The 16,239-nt window shown below is 40.0% G+C and overlaps 1 protein-coding gene across 4 annotated transcripts in view; it reads left to right on the forward strand.

Annotated features, from left to right (window-relative positions):
• The first annotated feature begins 11,672 nt into the window (after positions 1-11,672).
• The window catches only part of TMEM196 (transmembrane protein 196), a 369,686-nt gene continuing 365,119 nt past the window's right edge, over positions 11,673-16,239 (forward strand). For 3 of the 4 annotated variants that reach the window (XM_035253691.3, XM_078342077.1, XM_035253692.3), the window contains exon 1: positions 11,673-14,900. The gene's annotated coding sequence lies outside the window, so the exon portion shown is untranslated. The remainder of the gene's footprint in view (positions 14,901-16,239) is intronic. The other variant, XM_054237175.2, reaches the window with a different exon arrangement.

Below are 16,239 nucleotides of genomic sequence, written 5' to 3' on the forward strand. Positions count from 1 at the left end.
CCATTTTTTACCTTCTATTTAGATTTCATTTAATGCTTTCTTTCTTTCTTTACACTTGATTTTTAAAGGAACCATATAATTATTTAAGACAAATGTCATGGCAGTGCATGCCTATAGTCATGGCTACTTGACATTCAGCTACTTGTGTGGAGACTTAAATGAATTCTTTTGACCCCATTGGGGTTGTAAAACTATCTCCACTACATCAGGCTACACCAAAAACATAGACTAAAGATATTAAGGTCTCGATATGAGCCGTTAGTACCAACAAACAATACTAACCTGTTGGAGGAATCAATGATTTAATTCCTATAAATAAAACAAGGGGGGAATGTGACATGGTAAAAGCCCCACAAAACTGCATACCTCAACCATACCTTGGCTTCATGTTGAAACTGCTCTCTATAACCCAAATGTGAATAAGTAATTGAGGACTGTAATTTCCACCCTACACAGACAATGTGTAAACAAATGCTAATCTTGAGTTTTGTGAACCACTTAAGTAACAATCAGAATGTCAAAAGTCCCCTGGCCCTCGGAGTGTCCAGAGGCCCCTCACCCTCATCTCCCCCCAGGAGGTGATTTACAGAATCCACTGGCCCTCAGAGAGTCAGACGCCCCTCACCCCCACCCCTGCCCCTCACCCTCACTCTTGAGGTGGTTTTACGGGTATAAAAGGTCTTGACACCCTCCTTTCGGGGCCGCGGGTTGGAGAGATGTGAGTCCTCCATGGCTGCCGGCAATGAAGACCCTGCAATTTGGCATACTTTTGTCTTGGTGTTGACTTACTATGCTCTGGCCAGTACAACACTTGGAAGGCTGAGGTGGAAGAATCCCTTGAGCCCAAGAGGTGGAGGTTGCAGTGAGCTGAGACCGCACCATTGAACTCCTGGCTGGGTGACAGAGTGAAACCCTGTCTCAAAACAACAACAAGAATACACGAACAAACAAAAAAGAAAACACAAATGTATCTAACTGCTCCTTTTATTTTTTTTAGAGATAGTATCTGGCAGTAATGCAGTGGCATGATCATAGTTCACTGTAACCTGTAACTTCTGGGCTGAAGTGAGCCTTCTCCCTCACCCTCCTGAGTAGCTAGCACTACAAGTGCACACTACCACACCCAGTAATTTTTTTATTTTTTATTTTGTAGAGATGGGGTCTTGCTATATTGTCTAGTCTGGTCTTGAACTGCTGACCTCAAGTGATTCTCCCTCCTTGGTCTTCCAAAGCACTGGGATTTCAGGTGTGACCCACTATGCCTGGCCTAGACTGTCCTCTATAACTATGATTATCTTGTAACATAGCATGAATTTCAGCAAACAGTTCTGTTCCTTCCCTCTATCTTTGCCTTCCCCTCTCCTTCTGGCATCCCACTTGCATTTTCTCTCTCCAGTAGCTCCCAACTGCTTTAAGAGATATGGTATAAAAAATGCGACAATGGTGCTTCCGTTTCCCTACTATCATTTAATTTCTGTCACTTCTGTATGAGCACTTGGATGCTGTTCTCCAAATTACCCTTCAATTTCTTTTTACATATTCTTTGTTTACAATGCAGTACATAATTTGTTGCTCACAGGGGCCTTCTGGATAATGCCAGCCAACAACGAGACCATGCTTGCCTGAGTGCAGAAGCCAAGGATTTGCTCTTTGGGCTCTCACTGTTCTCCCACAGTGATCTGAACCCGTTTTGCTTCTATTGTTTTCTGTGGTGCATGGTATCATCCAGTTGCACAAGTCACAGAGATATGGTTAATAACTCTCCGTACTGTCTCTTCATATCCAAGCCCTTACCAATTCCAGTCACTTTTTCCTCCTAAATATCACTTGAATCCGACCACATTTCTTTATCAACACATCAGCACCGTTATTCACATGATCATCTTCTCTGCTAAGATGTCTGCTGTGGTTATCTAACCCATTTCATTCTTTCCACTGGCTCACTGCCTCCAATGATCACGTTTTTCTGAGTTCCCTCATTAAAAGTAGTTCAATATCTATCTTTGCTTCTGAGATAAAGATCCCTAATTTATCTTGTCCCACCCATGGTTTGGGCCAGTCGGGCCTGTCAGAAACCGCTTCCCCTCCCCCATCTCCTGTTTTGCTCCTCACAGTCCAGTCACACTGATTTCTTTGAGTTACTCAAACAGGCCTGCTCCTTTCCTCTTCATATGCTATTTCCTCTGCCACCCAGCTAGCTCTGGCTCTTCCTTCTGATCTCAGTTCAAACACCACTTTTTGTAAATCTTCTCTGACTTCTCTGAGATGTCAGTCTCTGCCTCCACGCCTCCACTCACCCCCACCCCACCCCGCTCCCCCCTCCACTAGTAGCATGCACTTTGGGGGTTGGGGGTGGGGACTGATAATTTCAAAAGTAAACCTACCACAGTGATGAGTGCCCCATGCACTTTGGGCATTCACTGCTAGCAGGTTTACATTTATTTAGCTAATGATTGGATCAGGTGCTAAAAGGAGACAGTCAACAGTGGGTCTGTAACTCATTCTTTAGTACTTGAGAATACCCTAAGTGTTTTTCTTTTTAACCCCAAACAGACCTCCTTGTAAATATTGACTGTTGAAATGTATTAGCTCCCAATGACTGACCTAGGAATGCTTGTAGCAGAATGTAACTGATCTTTCTGGCCTGATTGCTGTAGGTATATCTGTAATTTATAGATTTAAGCTATAGCTGTGCTGATGAATGCAAGTTAATGACCTGGCTAGAGCTACACTGTGTGATAATGATGCATAAACAGAAAGACCACAGCACTCATAGGCTCCTCTATGCTAACTCTAGCCATGCAGAGTGAGCACCACACACTCCAGAACGAAATCACATCACAGTGCCCCAAACAGGAGTTGCATTTGATGGGCTGAGGTATGCTTGATAGCGCTGTGGCATATACCATTGATGTTCCTTTCTTATTATCTTTGCTAATGACCTGTAAAACTTGATGCTGGATAATATTTGCATTTCATATGACTCTGAAAACTCAGGCTTTTGTTGTTATGTGGGTGAAAGGTCTCTATTTCCTTTACAATGTCTCATGAGCTTTATGAAAGCTCTGTTTTGTCTGACAGTTATTTTTCTGTTTACTGGCCCAGTATTTAACACATAGTGCATAATAAATATGTGTGTGATAGAGATCACTAGAGCTAATCATGTCTAATTCTTTTCTTCTGCATACATAGTAAAACTATCAAGCATGTTATACAATTAAGTTGGGGCCTTGCCATTACTTTTAACAGTGGATTTTGAGAGAAAGTAACATCTATAACTTCAGGGTGAAGGCAGTTAAGAGCAGATGTAAATTATCCACATTATTTTTCAATTTTTTTAGAAAATACTGAAACTTTATGTTAAGATGGTTGCATGGAAAGATGGCAGAGCTTCTGTCATTTCTGGATTCCTGACTAATGTGTAGATTGCTACATTCCTCCTATCCCTGTTGGACACATAGCATGAGTCAGAAAGACCAACTGATTTAGTGAAGGTTCGGCTCTTGTTGAGGTTAAATTGTTACCTAAGTATAACATATTCTGTGCTGCCTAATATGTGAATGAGCATTAGGCAGGCAAGAGTATCTATAAACATCTTCAGAGCACACTTGCCTTCTTCTTTTCCCTTGATTCTTCTTTTTTCTTTCTTCCTTCTCAAAATAAAAATTAGTAAATGAGGTATGAGAGAGAGCAAGAGCATGGTGTCAAGTGGCACTGCAGGAACAACAAACCTGCCTTAAATTGAAGTGACTAAATGAATTCAACTGGTGTCATAATTTATTGAGCAGAGCGTCTTATGTTCCAAGCCCTCTGTGAGGAATTTGAGATTCAATCATGAAGAATGCCTGTTTTCGACTCTCTAAGTGCTCATATATTCAACTAAGAGTACTAGAAAAATGACTAGGATATAAGAAACAGATAATACAGAAAGGAGCATTAGTTATGAAATGTGGAAGGGGATTAGAAAATGACTTCACAGGCCGGGCACGGTGGTTCAAGCCTGTAATCCTGGCACTTTGGGAGACTGAGGCGGGTGGATCACTAGGTCAAGAGATCGAGACCATCCTGGTCAACATGGTGAAACCCCATCTCTACTAAAAATACAAAAAATTAGCTGGACACTGTGGCATACCTTTAATCCCAGCTACTCAGGAGGCTGAGGCAGGAGAATTGCCTGAACCCAGGAGGTGGAAGTTGTGGTGAGCCGGGATCGCGCCATTGCACTCCAGTCTAGGCAACAAGAGCGAAACTCCATCTCAAAAAAAAAAAAAAAAAAAAAAAGAAAAAGAAAGAAAATGACTTCACAGATTGGGTGACATTCAAAGTAGATCTTTGAGAGGCTGAAGAATTTCACCAAATGCAGGAGAGGGCCCATTCACCAAATCAGGAGAGTTGGTCCATTGTGGACAGTTTCCCATGTCATAAATATTCATGGTGTGTTTGGACAGAAAATTTAGTACTTGTGAATTGGTGGCTGGGGTAAGAATTGGGAAGAGAGTATAAAAGGACAACATCCCATTTCCCTTTCCCCACCTTCAATTCTTGCTGACATGGCTTTATTTTTCGCTTGAGACAAAATGACAGTGCTTTTAAATAGTTTCGATAATTTATCTCAATTGGTTTTTGCATGAAAATTATAAGCAGGATAACCACCTTTATCAAATAATAAAGAGAAAAAGAATTTTGAGATAACCAACCAGTTCTACCATCTATTTTATACCCAGAGAGTTCTCATTTTTAACTTTTAGTTCAGTGATCCACACATGGACTCTGCACCTCTCCACTCTCAGCTGTGCTCACTGTATATACCTAGCTAGCCTCTGTCATCTTTGCGTTTTTAAGCTCTCTTCTCTACTCACATTTCAGTTCTTTTGCTGCTGATGTTTTTCTTTCATTGTAGTTCCTTATTTTAAAGGTGAGTCCCTTCACTACTCCGTGGCAGTTCCTCACATTTCTATAGCATTTCATCATGAAGTATTAAAGGGAAATCTGGATCACCTGGCATTAGGAAAAGTTAAACCAGAGTAGGAGCTGTTCACTTGTAAGTAAAAAATACACTGTATGCACCTGGTCTGTCTCCTTACAGGATATTAAACCACATTTTCTTTTGTGGTTATCAGAAAAATTTGGTATGTATAAAAATTATCTCAACAATTTGGTAAAAATGACTATTCAAAGAAATCCCCCCAAGAATTCTGATTCTGATTCACACAATACTGGTTTGTGAATCACAATACTATTCTGATTCACACAATACTAGTTTTGTGTGAAGCCTAAGGATTTGCATTTTATTTTATTTTTTGATGAAGCTGATGAATTTTTATTTTCAACATTTAATGGAATCTTGAATAATGACTAATGACAGTATACTCTGCCATTTTTCTCTTGCTCATCTTTTTTCTTAGTCAAAATATTAGATATCTCTCAGATTTCTTTATTCTCTCAAAACTTTTAAAAAATTGATATCTTTAAATGACAAATAATTGTATAAATTTATGTGATATAATGTCTTGATATATGTTTATAATGTGAAATGATAAATCAGGCTAACAAATTCATCATTTCATATACTTGCCATTTTTGTGGTGAAACATTTAAAATCTACTTTTTGCCATTATGAATATACAATGCATTGTTATTTACTATAGTCATCATTCTCTACAATGGATCACTAAATCTAACTTCTCCTGTCTAAATAAACCTTGTATCCTTGATCAACATCTCCTCTTTCTTCATATACCCTTCTTCCCCAGCCACTTATAATCATCATCCTACACTCCACTTCTATAAGTTTAACTATTTTAGTTTCCACATATAAGTGAGATCATGCTTCACTTGTCTATCTATGCCTGGCTTATTTTTCTTAGCACAGTGTCCTCCATTGCTGTTGCAAATAACAGGATTCCCATCCCTTCTTTTCTAAACTGGCTGAATAGTATTCCCCATTTGTATATATATATATGGCATTTTCTTTATCCATTCATCTGATGATAGACCCCTAGGTTTCTTCCATATCTTATATACTCTGAATAATACTGCAGTAAACACAGGAGTGTAGATATTTCTTTGCCATACCAATGTCAATTTTGGGGGGATATATATATATATATTCAGAAGTCATTTTACTAGATCATATAGATAATTCTAATTTTAGTTTCCAAGGAACCTCCATACTATTTCCAAGTGGCTGCATTAATATACATTCCCACAAACAGTACACCAGGGTACTCTTTTCTCCATACCCTCCATTTCTCATTGTAGTTTTGCATTTCCCTAATGATCAGTGATGATGGGCATGTTTTCATATATCTGTTGGAATTTATATATTTGTTTTTTGAGAAGTGTCTATTTATGTTTTTTGCCCATTTTTATTGGGTTATTTGTTTTCTTGTTACTGAGTTTTCTTAGTTTTTTTTTTATATATTTTGGATATTAGCTTCTTATTAGATTACAGTTTACAAATATTTTCTCTTAATCCATGGGATGTCTTTTTACTTTATTAATGGATTTCCTTTGCTGTGCAGAGCTTTTCAGTTTGATGTAATACAATTTGTTTATTTTTGCTATTATTCACTATGATTTGGGGGTCATATCTAAGAAATATTTGCCAAGACCAATGTCATGGAGCATTTCTCCTATGCTTTCTTTTGGTAGTTTCATGGTTACAGGTCCCACTTAATCATAGTAAAAATGATACTTTAAATGTGCTGTTGAGTTCAGTCTGTTAGCATTTTTGCATTTATGTTCATCAGTGATATTGGCCTATAAATCCTTTTACTTGTAGTGTTCTTTTTCTCTCTTTCCTCCTCTAGAAACTCACATCATTTGTATATTTGCACATTTCATGCTGTGCCCTAGATTTGTCATGCCTTCCTTGTTCTTTTTCACCCTTTTTTCTTTTTGCTCTTCTCATTAGGTAATTATGAATGACTTGTCTTTGAGTTCATGAATCCTTTCTTCTGCATAATTGAGTGTGCTGTTAAAAGTCTCTTGAAAATTTCAGTTCTCTCATTGTACTCTTAAGCTTTAGGATTTTCATTTGATTAGTTTTTAAGGATTTTAATTCTTCATTAAATTCCTTATTTTGTTTATGCATTGTTTTTCTAATTTCATTTAATTTCTGGCTGTAATTTCTTACATCTTCTTGAGCTACATTAAGATGATTATTTGGAATTCTTTTTTAGGCAATTTGTCTATCTCCATTTCTTTGTGGTTGGTTATTGAAACTTTATGAGTTTTCCTTTGGTGGTATCATATTTGCCTCATTCTTTGTTATCTGTATAGTCTTGCATTGATGTCTGTGCATTTGATGGTAAAAACCCCTCTTTCAGTCTTACACACTAGTTTTGACAAGAAAATATTTTTCTGTTATGTCTCTGGGCTGATGAGATTGTCTTTGAGATCACAGCTGAATGGTGGTAGATCAGGGTCACTTGCCTAATAGTAGGTTCATAATGGAGAACTTACGGTTGGTGGGCCTATTCCCAGTGGTTCTAGTGGCTGTGGGTTCTTTCTGGTTCCTAGGAGAACTGGATTGTGCCCAAGAACTCAGTCTGCGGGGCTGGTGCTGAGATGAAGGACTACCTATGAGTTCACAGTCAGAACACCTGTCACCAGGTACATTGATGTATTATGTGCTGATGAGTGTGGCTTCCTCTAGGAGGACTCCTGTTGGACCACTCTATGGGTCTTTGAGATAGTTGTATTGCTCAAGTCTGTGGCAGAGATGGGCTATAACTGAGACACATGGTTGTTTCAAGTCTGTAGTCAAGACACATCTTCAGGTGGCCTGTCTTTGGGGTCATGGATAGACATGTCTTCCAAAGGATTTCTCTTTCTTTCCTTTGTTTATCTTCATCAGCTTTATTAATATCAAGAGCAGAAGAGCAGCTTAAACATTTTGATTTGATATATCTTTTCTAAACACAAAATGAATGTAAAAACATCCCAGTTTGGGGCCAAATTACACAAGCAAGAAAGCCAAAGAAGGAATATGAGCAACTCTCCTCCTCAAAGTGAATCAGAAGGCATTTGCTTTTTCCCTACCACTGCTGTGGCTTCAAGGAAGTAGTTCTTTTGTAATTAATCATCATTTCTATTTCCCCTTCTCCCATCCCAAAGAGCAAAATCAGAAATGTAAATTAAGTCTCAACTTAGCAATTAGGAAAAACACTGTAGAAGCTATTTTTAAAAATATTTTAAAATATCTCCTCAGAGGAGGCTTCCAAAGGGAGAAAGTCACTTATAACATATGTAATGGGGTCATTTACTTTTGAGACATTTTGTTTATTCATTTTACTCCTGACAAAGTTAAGGTTTCTATGTGTGATCTTATTTGTTAAATTTTTATTTATTTTTCTAAGTCTGATTTTTATTCCTTTTTGTAAGTTCCAGGGCACATGTGCAGGATATGTAGGTTTGTGACCTTGGTAAATGTGTGCCTGGTGGTTTGCTGGCCTATTAACCCATCAATGAAGTGTTCAGCCCAGCATGGGTTACCTCTTTTTCCTAATTCTCACCCCCCAGCCCCCACACCACCTTTCCTTTTTATGACTGCATACTATTGCATGGTGTATATGTACCATATTTTCTTTATCCAGTCTATCATTGATGGGCATTTGGGTTGATTCTATGTCTTTGCTATTGTGAATAGTGCTGCAATGAACATAGGCATGTGTGTATCTTTATAATGGAATTATTTACATTCCTTTGGATATATACCCAGTGATATGGTTTTGTTCTATGTCCCCACCCAAATCTCATCTTGAATTCTACTCCCATAATTTCCATGTGTTATGGGAGGGACCCAGTGGGTGATAATTTGAATCATGGAGGTGGTTTCCCCATACGGTTCTCATGGTAGTGACTAAGTCTCATGAGATCTGATGGTTTTATCAGGGGTTTCCGCTTTTGATTCTTCCTCATTTTCTCTTACCACTGCCATGTAAGAAGTGCTTTTCACCTTTCATCATGATTCTGAGGCCTCTCCAGCCATGTAGAAATGTAAGTCTAATTAAACTCCGTTTTCTTTCCCATCTTGGATATCTTTACCAGTAGCATGAAAAAAGATTAATACACCCAGTAATGGAATTGCTGGGTCAAATTGTCATTCCGAATCTAAATCTTCTGTCTTCTACAATGGTTGTAGAAACTAATTTACATTTTCACCAACAGTGTAAAAGCATTTTTATTTCTCTGCAACCTTGCCAGCATCTGTTGCTTCTTGACTTTTTAATAATCACCATTCCAACTGGAGTGAGATGGTGTTTCATTGTGGTTTTGATTGCATTTTTCTAATGATCAGTGATATTGAGCTTTTTTTCATATGTTTATTGGCCACATGTATGACTTTTTTTGAGAAACATCTGTTCATATAATTTGTCCACTTTTTAATGGGGTTTTTTTTCATGTAAACTTGCTTAAGTTCCTTGTAGATTCTGGATATTAGACCTTTGTCAGATGGATAGATTGCAAATATTTTCTCCCATTCTGTAGGTTGTCTGATTGCTCTGATACTAGTTTGTTTTGCTGTGCAGAAGCTCTTTAATTAGCTCTTATGTGTCAATTTTTGCCATTGTTGCAATTGCTTTTTGTGTTTTAGTCATGAAGTCTTTGCCCATGCCTGTGTCCTGAATGGTGTTGCCTAGATTTTCCTCTAGGGTTTTTATAGTTTGGGTTTTACATTTAAGTCTTTAATTCATCTTGAGTTAATTTTTGTATAAGATGTAATAAAAGGGACCAGTTTTAATTTTCTACATATGGCTAGCCAGTTTTCCCAGCACCAATTGTTAAATAGGGAATAATTTCCCCATTGCTTATTTTTGTCAGGTTTGTTGAGGATCAGATGGTGGTAGATGTGTGGTTTCATTTCTGAGTTTCCTAGTTTGTTACATTTGTCTATAAGCTTGTTTTTGTACCAGACCATGCTGTTTTGGTTACTGTAGACTTGTAGTATAGTTTGAAATCCAGTAGCATGATGCCTTCAGTTTTTTTTCTTTTTGCTTAGGATTGTCTTGGCTATATGAGCTCATTTTATGTTCCATGTAAATTTTAAAATAGTTTTTTCTAATTCTGTGAAGAATGTCAGTGGTAGTTTAATGAGAATATCATTGACTCTATAAATTGCTTCTGCTAGTATGGACATTTTCACAAGATTGATTCTTTACATCCGTGAGCATGGAATGTTTTTCCATTTGTTTGTGTTCTCTCTGATTTCCTTGAGCAGTGGTTTGTAGAGGTCTTTGAAGATGTCTTCATTTCCCTTATTAGCTATATTCCTAGGTATTTTATTCTTTTGGGGCAATTATGAATGGGAGCTCATTCATGATTTGGCTTTCTGCTTGTCTGCTGTCGATGTGTAGAAATGCTTGTGATTTCTGTATGTTGATTTTGTATCTTGAGACTTTGCTGAAATTGCTTATCAGCTTAAGAAGCTTTTGGGCTTAGCAGATGGGGTTTTCTAGATCCAGGATCATGTCATCTGCAAACAAAGACAGTTGGACTTTCTCACTTCCTATTTGCATACCTTTATTTCTTTGTCTTGCCTGATTGCCCTGGCCAGAACTTCCAATAACTATGTTGAATAAGAGTGGCAAGAGAGGGCATCCTTGTCTTGTGCCAGTTTTCAAGGGGAATGCTTCCAGCTTTTGCTCATTCTGTATGATATAGGCTATGGGTTTTCATAAATGGCTCTTAGTATTTTGAGGTATGTTCTTCATTATTTAGTTTATTGATTTTTTAATATAAGGGATCTTGAATTTTATCAAAGATCTTTTCTGTGTCTATAGACACAACATTTTTCTTTCATTTTGACCTTGGAGAATCTGATGATTATGTGTCTTGGGATAGGTCTTTTCATCAAGTATCCTATTGGGATTCTCTGGATTTCCTGAATTTGAATGTTGGACTTTCTTGCTAGGTTGGGGAAGTTCTCCTGGATGATAACTTGAAGTTTTCCAACTTGATTCCATTTTCCCCATCTCTTTCAGATACTCCAATCCATTGTAGATTTGGTCTCTTTACATAGTGGCATAGTTCTCAGAGCTTTCTTCATTCCTTTTCATTCTTTTTTCTCTAATCTTATCTGTCTGCCTTATTTCAGCAAGATAGTCTTCAAGCTCTGATATTTTCCCTTTTGTTCGGTCGATTTAGCTATTAATACTTGTGTTTACATCATGAAGTTCTCGTGCTGTGTTTTTCAGATCCGTCAGGTCATTTATTTTCCTCTCTAAATTGGTTATTCTAATTAACTGCTCCTGTAGACTTTTATCATGGTTCTTAGCTTCTTGGCATTGGGTTAAAAGATAATCCTTTAGCTCAGCAAAGTTTGTTATTACTCACTTTCTGAAGCCTGCCTCTGTCAATTAATCTGTTTCAGGTCCATACTCTGACGTTAGTGGAGAAGTGTTGCAATCATTTGGAGGAGAAGTGGCATTCCGGCTTTTGGAATTCTCAGTGTTTTTGCTTTTTCTCCTTATCTTCATGGATTTTATCTGCCTTCATGGATGTTATCTACTTTTGATCTTTGAGGCTGTTGACCTTTGGATGGGGTTTCTGTGAGGTCATTTTTGTCAATGTTGTTGATGTTGCTTTCCATTTGTTTGTTTCTAACAGACAGTCCCCTCCTCTGCAGGCCTGATGAAATTTGCAGACCTTTTCACCTGGGTATTACCAGACCTTTTTTATTTCACCTGGGTATCAGCAGACCCTTTTCACCTGGGTATCACCAATGGCGGCTGCAGAACAGCAAAGATTGCTGCCTGTTCTTTCCTCTGGAAGCTTTGTCTCAGAGGGGTACCAACCTGATGCCAGCTGGAACTCTCCTGTATGAGATGTCTTGCAACTCCTATTGGGAGGTTTCACCCAGTCAGCAGCCATGGGATCAGGGATCTGCTTAAGGCATAGATCTGACTGTCCCTTAGCAGAGCTGGTGCACTGTGCTGGGGGAATCCTCCTCATTGGGATCAGCTGAACTCTTCAAAGCAAGCAGGGAAGAAAGATTAAGTCCACTGAAACTGAGACCATAGCCACCTCTCTCCAAGGTGTTCTGTCTTAGGAAGATGAGGGCTCTGCCTGTAAGCCCTTAACTAGAGTTGATGGAATTCCTACAGGGAGGTCCCACCTATTGAGGAGGGATGAATCTGAGTCCCACCTAAAGAAGCAGTCTGGCCACAATCTGCCACAGCCACTGTGTTGCACTGGGGTGAGTACTGCCCAGTCCAAACCTCCCCATCTCCCTAGCACTGACCACAGAAAACCACCAACTAGGCCACAGTAATGGTGGGTGCCCCTCCCCAAAAGAACTTGGTCATCTTAGCTACACTCCAGGAGGTTGTGCTGACTAGCAGGGATTTCAAGACAGTGGGTCTTAGCTTGCAGGGTTCCATGGGATTGGGACATGCTGAGTGATGCCATTTGGCTCCCTGGCTTCAGACCCCTTTCCATGGGAGTGAACGGTTCTCTTGCTTTACTGAAGTTCCAGGTACTGGCAAAATATGTAAAACTTCCTGCAGCTCATTTCAAGACAGTGGGTCTTAGCTTGCCGGGTTCCATAGGAGTGGGACATGCTAAGTGAGGCCGTTTGGCTCCCTGGCTTCAGACCCCTTTCCATGGGAGTGAACAGTTCTCTTGCTTTACTGAAGTTCCAGGTACTGGCAAAATATGTAAAACTTCTGCAGCTCAGGCCCTGCCCAAACACCCAACAGTGGAAGCAGCTACTGTGGGTCTGCCCAGTTTTGTGCTTGAGACCCAAGGCCCTGGTGATGTAGACCCATGAGGGAATCTCCTGATTCATGGATTTCAAAAAGCTGTGCGAAAAGCGTAGTACCCTGAGAAGGTAGCACAGTCCTTCACTGCCTCCCTTGGTTCAGGGAGGGAGGTCCCTTTGCCTTGTGGGGTTCCCAGATGAACCATTACCCCACCCTGCTTTTCCCTGCTCTCTGTGGGTCATGCCAGTCATTTAGTCAGCCCCAAGGGGATGAACTGGGTCCCTCAGTGGGAAATGCAGAAATCACTTGCTTTTTGCATTGGTCTTGCTGGAAGCTACAGACCAGAGCTGTTTCTATTCAGCCATCTAGTCTTCAAGTGGATTTCCAGGTGAGCAGGCATGTTCTCAGATGGTGGTTAAGAAGAGCTGCAGATAATTTATAAGGCTGTAGCCAGTTTACAGGGTTGCTTCAAGATCCACAATGTGACTGAGGTCAGAGTATCAGACTGTAGTGGTGCTGCCTAGATACGCCTCCCTTTGGGACTCTAGGTGGACAGAACTGCTCCCAGTCTGCATACAAGTGGGACTAGGAGCAAGATCCAGCTTCATTTGGTGATCCATGGAGGGCCTGAGGTTGGGGGACTAAGACATGTCTCCCAGTAGGATCCTGGCTATGTAAACCTTCTCCTAGACCACATCTGGGAGGAGCTGAAACAGTTTCAGGGCTACTTCAGAATTTGCTGTGTGACCAACGCTGGCAAACTCAACTAAGTAGCACAAGTGGGCAAGACTCTCAGAAGTTCCTTGTTGCTCACATACCACAGATGAAAGGGGCTGAGGCTGACAACCAAGGGGCCCTTTCCAGAACTGCTGTGGGATAGAGGCCGGTAGGTCTGTCTGGGTGCATTTTCCAGCAGTTTACTGAGCATGTGAGGTAAAACTCCATGGCTGCAGCAAGAGGGACTGGAGCTGAAAATGGGACTTTTTGGAATCTGCTGTACGACGGAGGCTGGCAAGCCTGTCCTGTTGGCTCAGTTGGACAGGTCTCCCTATGAGTCCTTGTGTGAGCAGCACTAAGCCGGAAGCTTAGCTGAGGTGAGCTAGAGCTTTTTATAAGGTAACTTTTGAGTGCCCTGTCAAGACCAATGTTAGTAGGCAAACAAGTCAATCTGCCAAGGCCCTACTGTGCATGATTCCTCCTGGACCTCATGGCAGATGGTTTTGGTTGTAGCCTCAAGGCCAAATAAGGCTGTAGCCAAGCCTTTCCAAATTTGAACCTAGGAGTGTGATTAGCAGAACAGCCACCTGGGTGTGGGTCTGCACTCTCAAAACAACCCTTCTAGGCCTTGGGCTCCACTAGCATTTTACAACCTCCTACCTGAATCCCAAGGCTCCCATAGAGACTTGTTTGTAGGTAGGTGTAGAATTGTTATTGTGGTTGTAGGATACCTGCAGGTGACCCCCTACTCCACCATCTCACTAACAACATCTCAAGATTTGTACTTTAAATAGCACTCCAACTGTTGTGATTTACCTTGCTCTCAAACCACACCTTGACAAATACTGCCACATAAAATAGTTGTAAAAGATCTGATAATGTGAGCCCTTTTTCATTTATATCAGTGGTTCTCAACCCTCTATATATGAGAACTACATGGAGACCTTTAAAAATAATATCAAGGCCAGGTACAGTGACTGACACTTGTAATCCCAGCACTTTGGTAAGCAGAAGCAGATGGATCACGAGGACAGGAGTTTGAGATCAGTCTGGCCAACATAGTGAAACAGGCCTCTACTAAAAATACCAAAATTAGCTGGGTGTTATGGTGGGCACCTGTAATCCCAGCTATTTGGAAGGCTGAAGCAGGAGAGTTGCTTGGATACCACAAATCAGTTGTATCTGATTATCTAGAAGAAGATAATATATTCTGCAAGCCATAACGTTGTATTTACATTGATGCTATTTACTGTGGCTATTACAAAAATCTGGTAAACAGGCAGTGGGAACTAAAAGTTCTTTGAGAACGCTGGTGCAGAGCATTATAGAATAAAGCCAAATGAGTCATTTTCTTAAAATTCTAGAACATGGAGAGCAGACCCTCTTGGTAAAATATGTACCTAGTGAATCTCATTTCCTCTGGTTTTGATTCCAACCCCTCGGTCCTTCCCATGGAGAGCTACTTCTACAATGCAGGTGAGGAATGAAGAATGTGGGTTTCAGGATCTTAGAGCCCTGACAGATGAAACTGATATAACTATCTTCACTCCCAAGTTGAAAAAAAAAGGCCAGTAGTAACCAGTAACCAGTTAGAAAACCCACGATGAATACCTGAAGGCTGCGAATCCTCTACTTATCTTATAGTTATCCTGCTTTGAGGGTGTGGATGGCAGTGACAGTGAATATAAAGAATTCAAGAAGCTCAGTGTAGTTAGTGCACTTGAGGTTTTTTGACTTTCCATGAAGAAGTATAGCTGGAAAGGTAGGCCGAGTTTTCTATTCCTGAGGATTGGAGACTAATGGACACTAGGGAGCAGGAAGACTTTCCACCACAGAGGAGGATAGCCTGGAAGCTGCCACAGTGTCAGCTCACATGGACAGAAGCCACCAGCCATGAGACTGCTGCCATTTAGCGTTCCCTAGCAGCTGGCTTTTAGCTGCAATAAAACCCAGAAAATTACAACTCACCTAATGAGGACCAGCCAAATGAGAGAGACAGAACTGATAGGACTCTCAAAGCAGGCTCCTGATATGGCACACCTGATGAAAATTTGAAACCACAGACAGAAAACATTTAAAAATATTCAAGCATAACCTGAATTAACTTTATAGAACTTAACAACATCTTCAAGTTTAAAAGTTTATTACAGCAATAGAAAGAGAAGATGTTCACTGTTGATTACTGAATTAGTAGAATAGAAAAAAAAAAGTGGAGAAAATACACAGGGGTGAAAACCATAAGGAAATAGCTGAGTGACATTAGGGAAAACAGGAGTTCCAGAAAGAGAAAAAGAAGAGATTGGGTTAAGACACTAATTAAATAACAGAAAAGAATTTCCCTGTGTGTTAAAGACCAGTTAAAAGGACTTTACAAGTTCTAGTCAGGATTTATAACAAAATGACTCACACTTTAGTAAGGTAAAAATTCTGAATTTCAGACATGAATACAGAATATTAAAAGCTTCCGCTTAGAAAGAACAAGTACATTATGAAGGCAGGCATATAAGACTGGTATCGGGCTGCTCATCTCCCACCCTGGGCCACAATAGAATGAAAGTCAAAGCAGAATAGCTAGCGTCAGAGTAAAATAACACCCACAAGATTTCAATCCAGGCTGTGTGTTAGAATCAGCTGAGAAGCTTTAGAAATGCTGCTAATGGGCTCCACCCCAGATTAATTAAATCAGAATCTCTGGGGGGTGGTCTAAGAATTGGCATTTTAACTTCCTACATGTTTCTAATAAGCATCTAACATTACAACGAATATTGAGATCTTACCTATAGACTACTGGGAGAAAGAATCCTATGCCACATCC

The sequence above is a fragment of the Callithrix jacchus genome, chromosome 11 (assembly GCF_049354715.1).
Source record: "Callithrix jacchus isolate 240 chromosome 11, calJac240_pri, whole genome shotgun sequence".
NCBI lineage: Eukaryota > Metazoa > Chordata > Mammalia > Primates > Cebidae > Callithrix > Callithrix jacchus.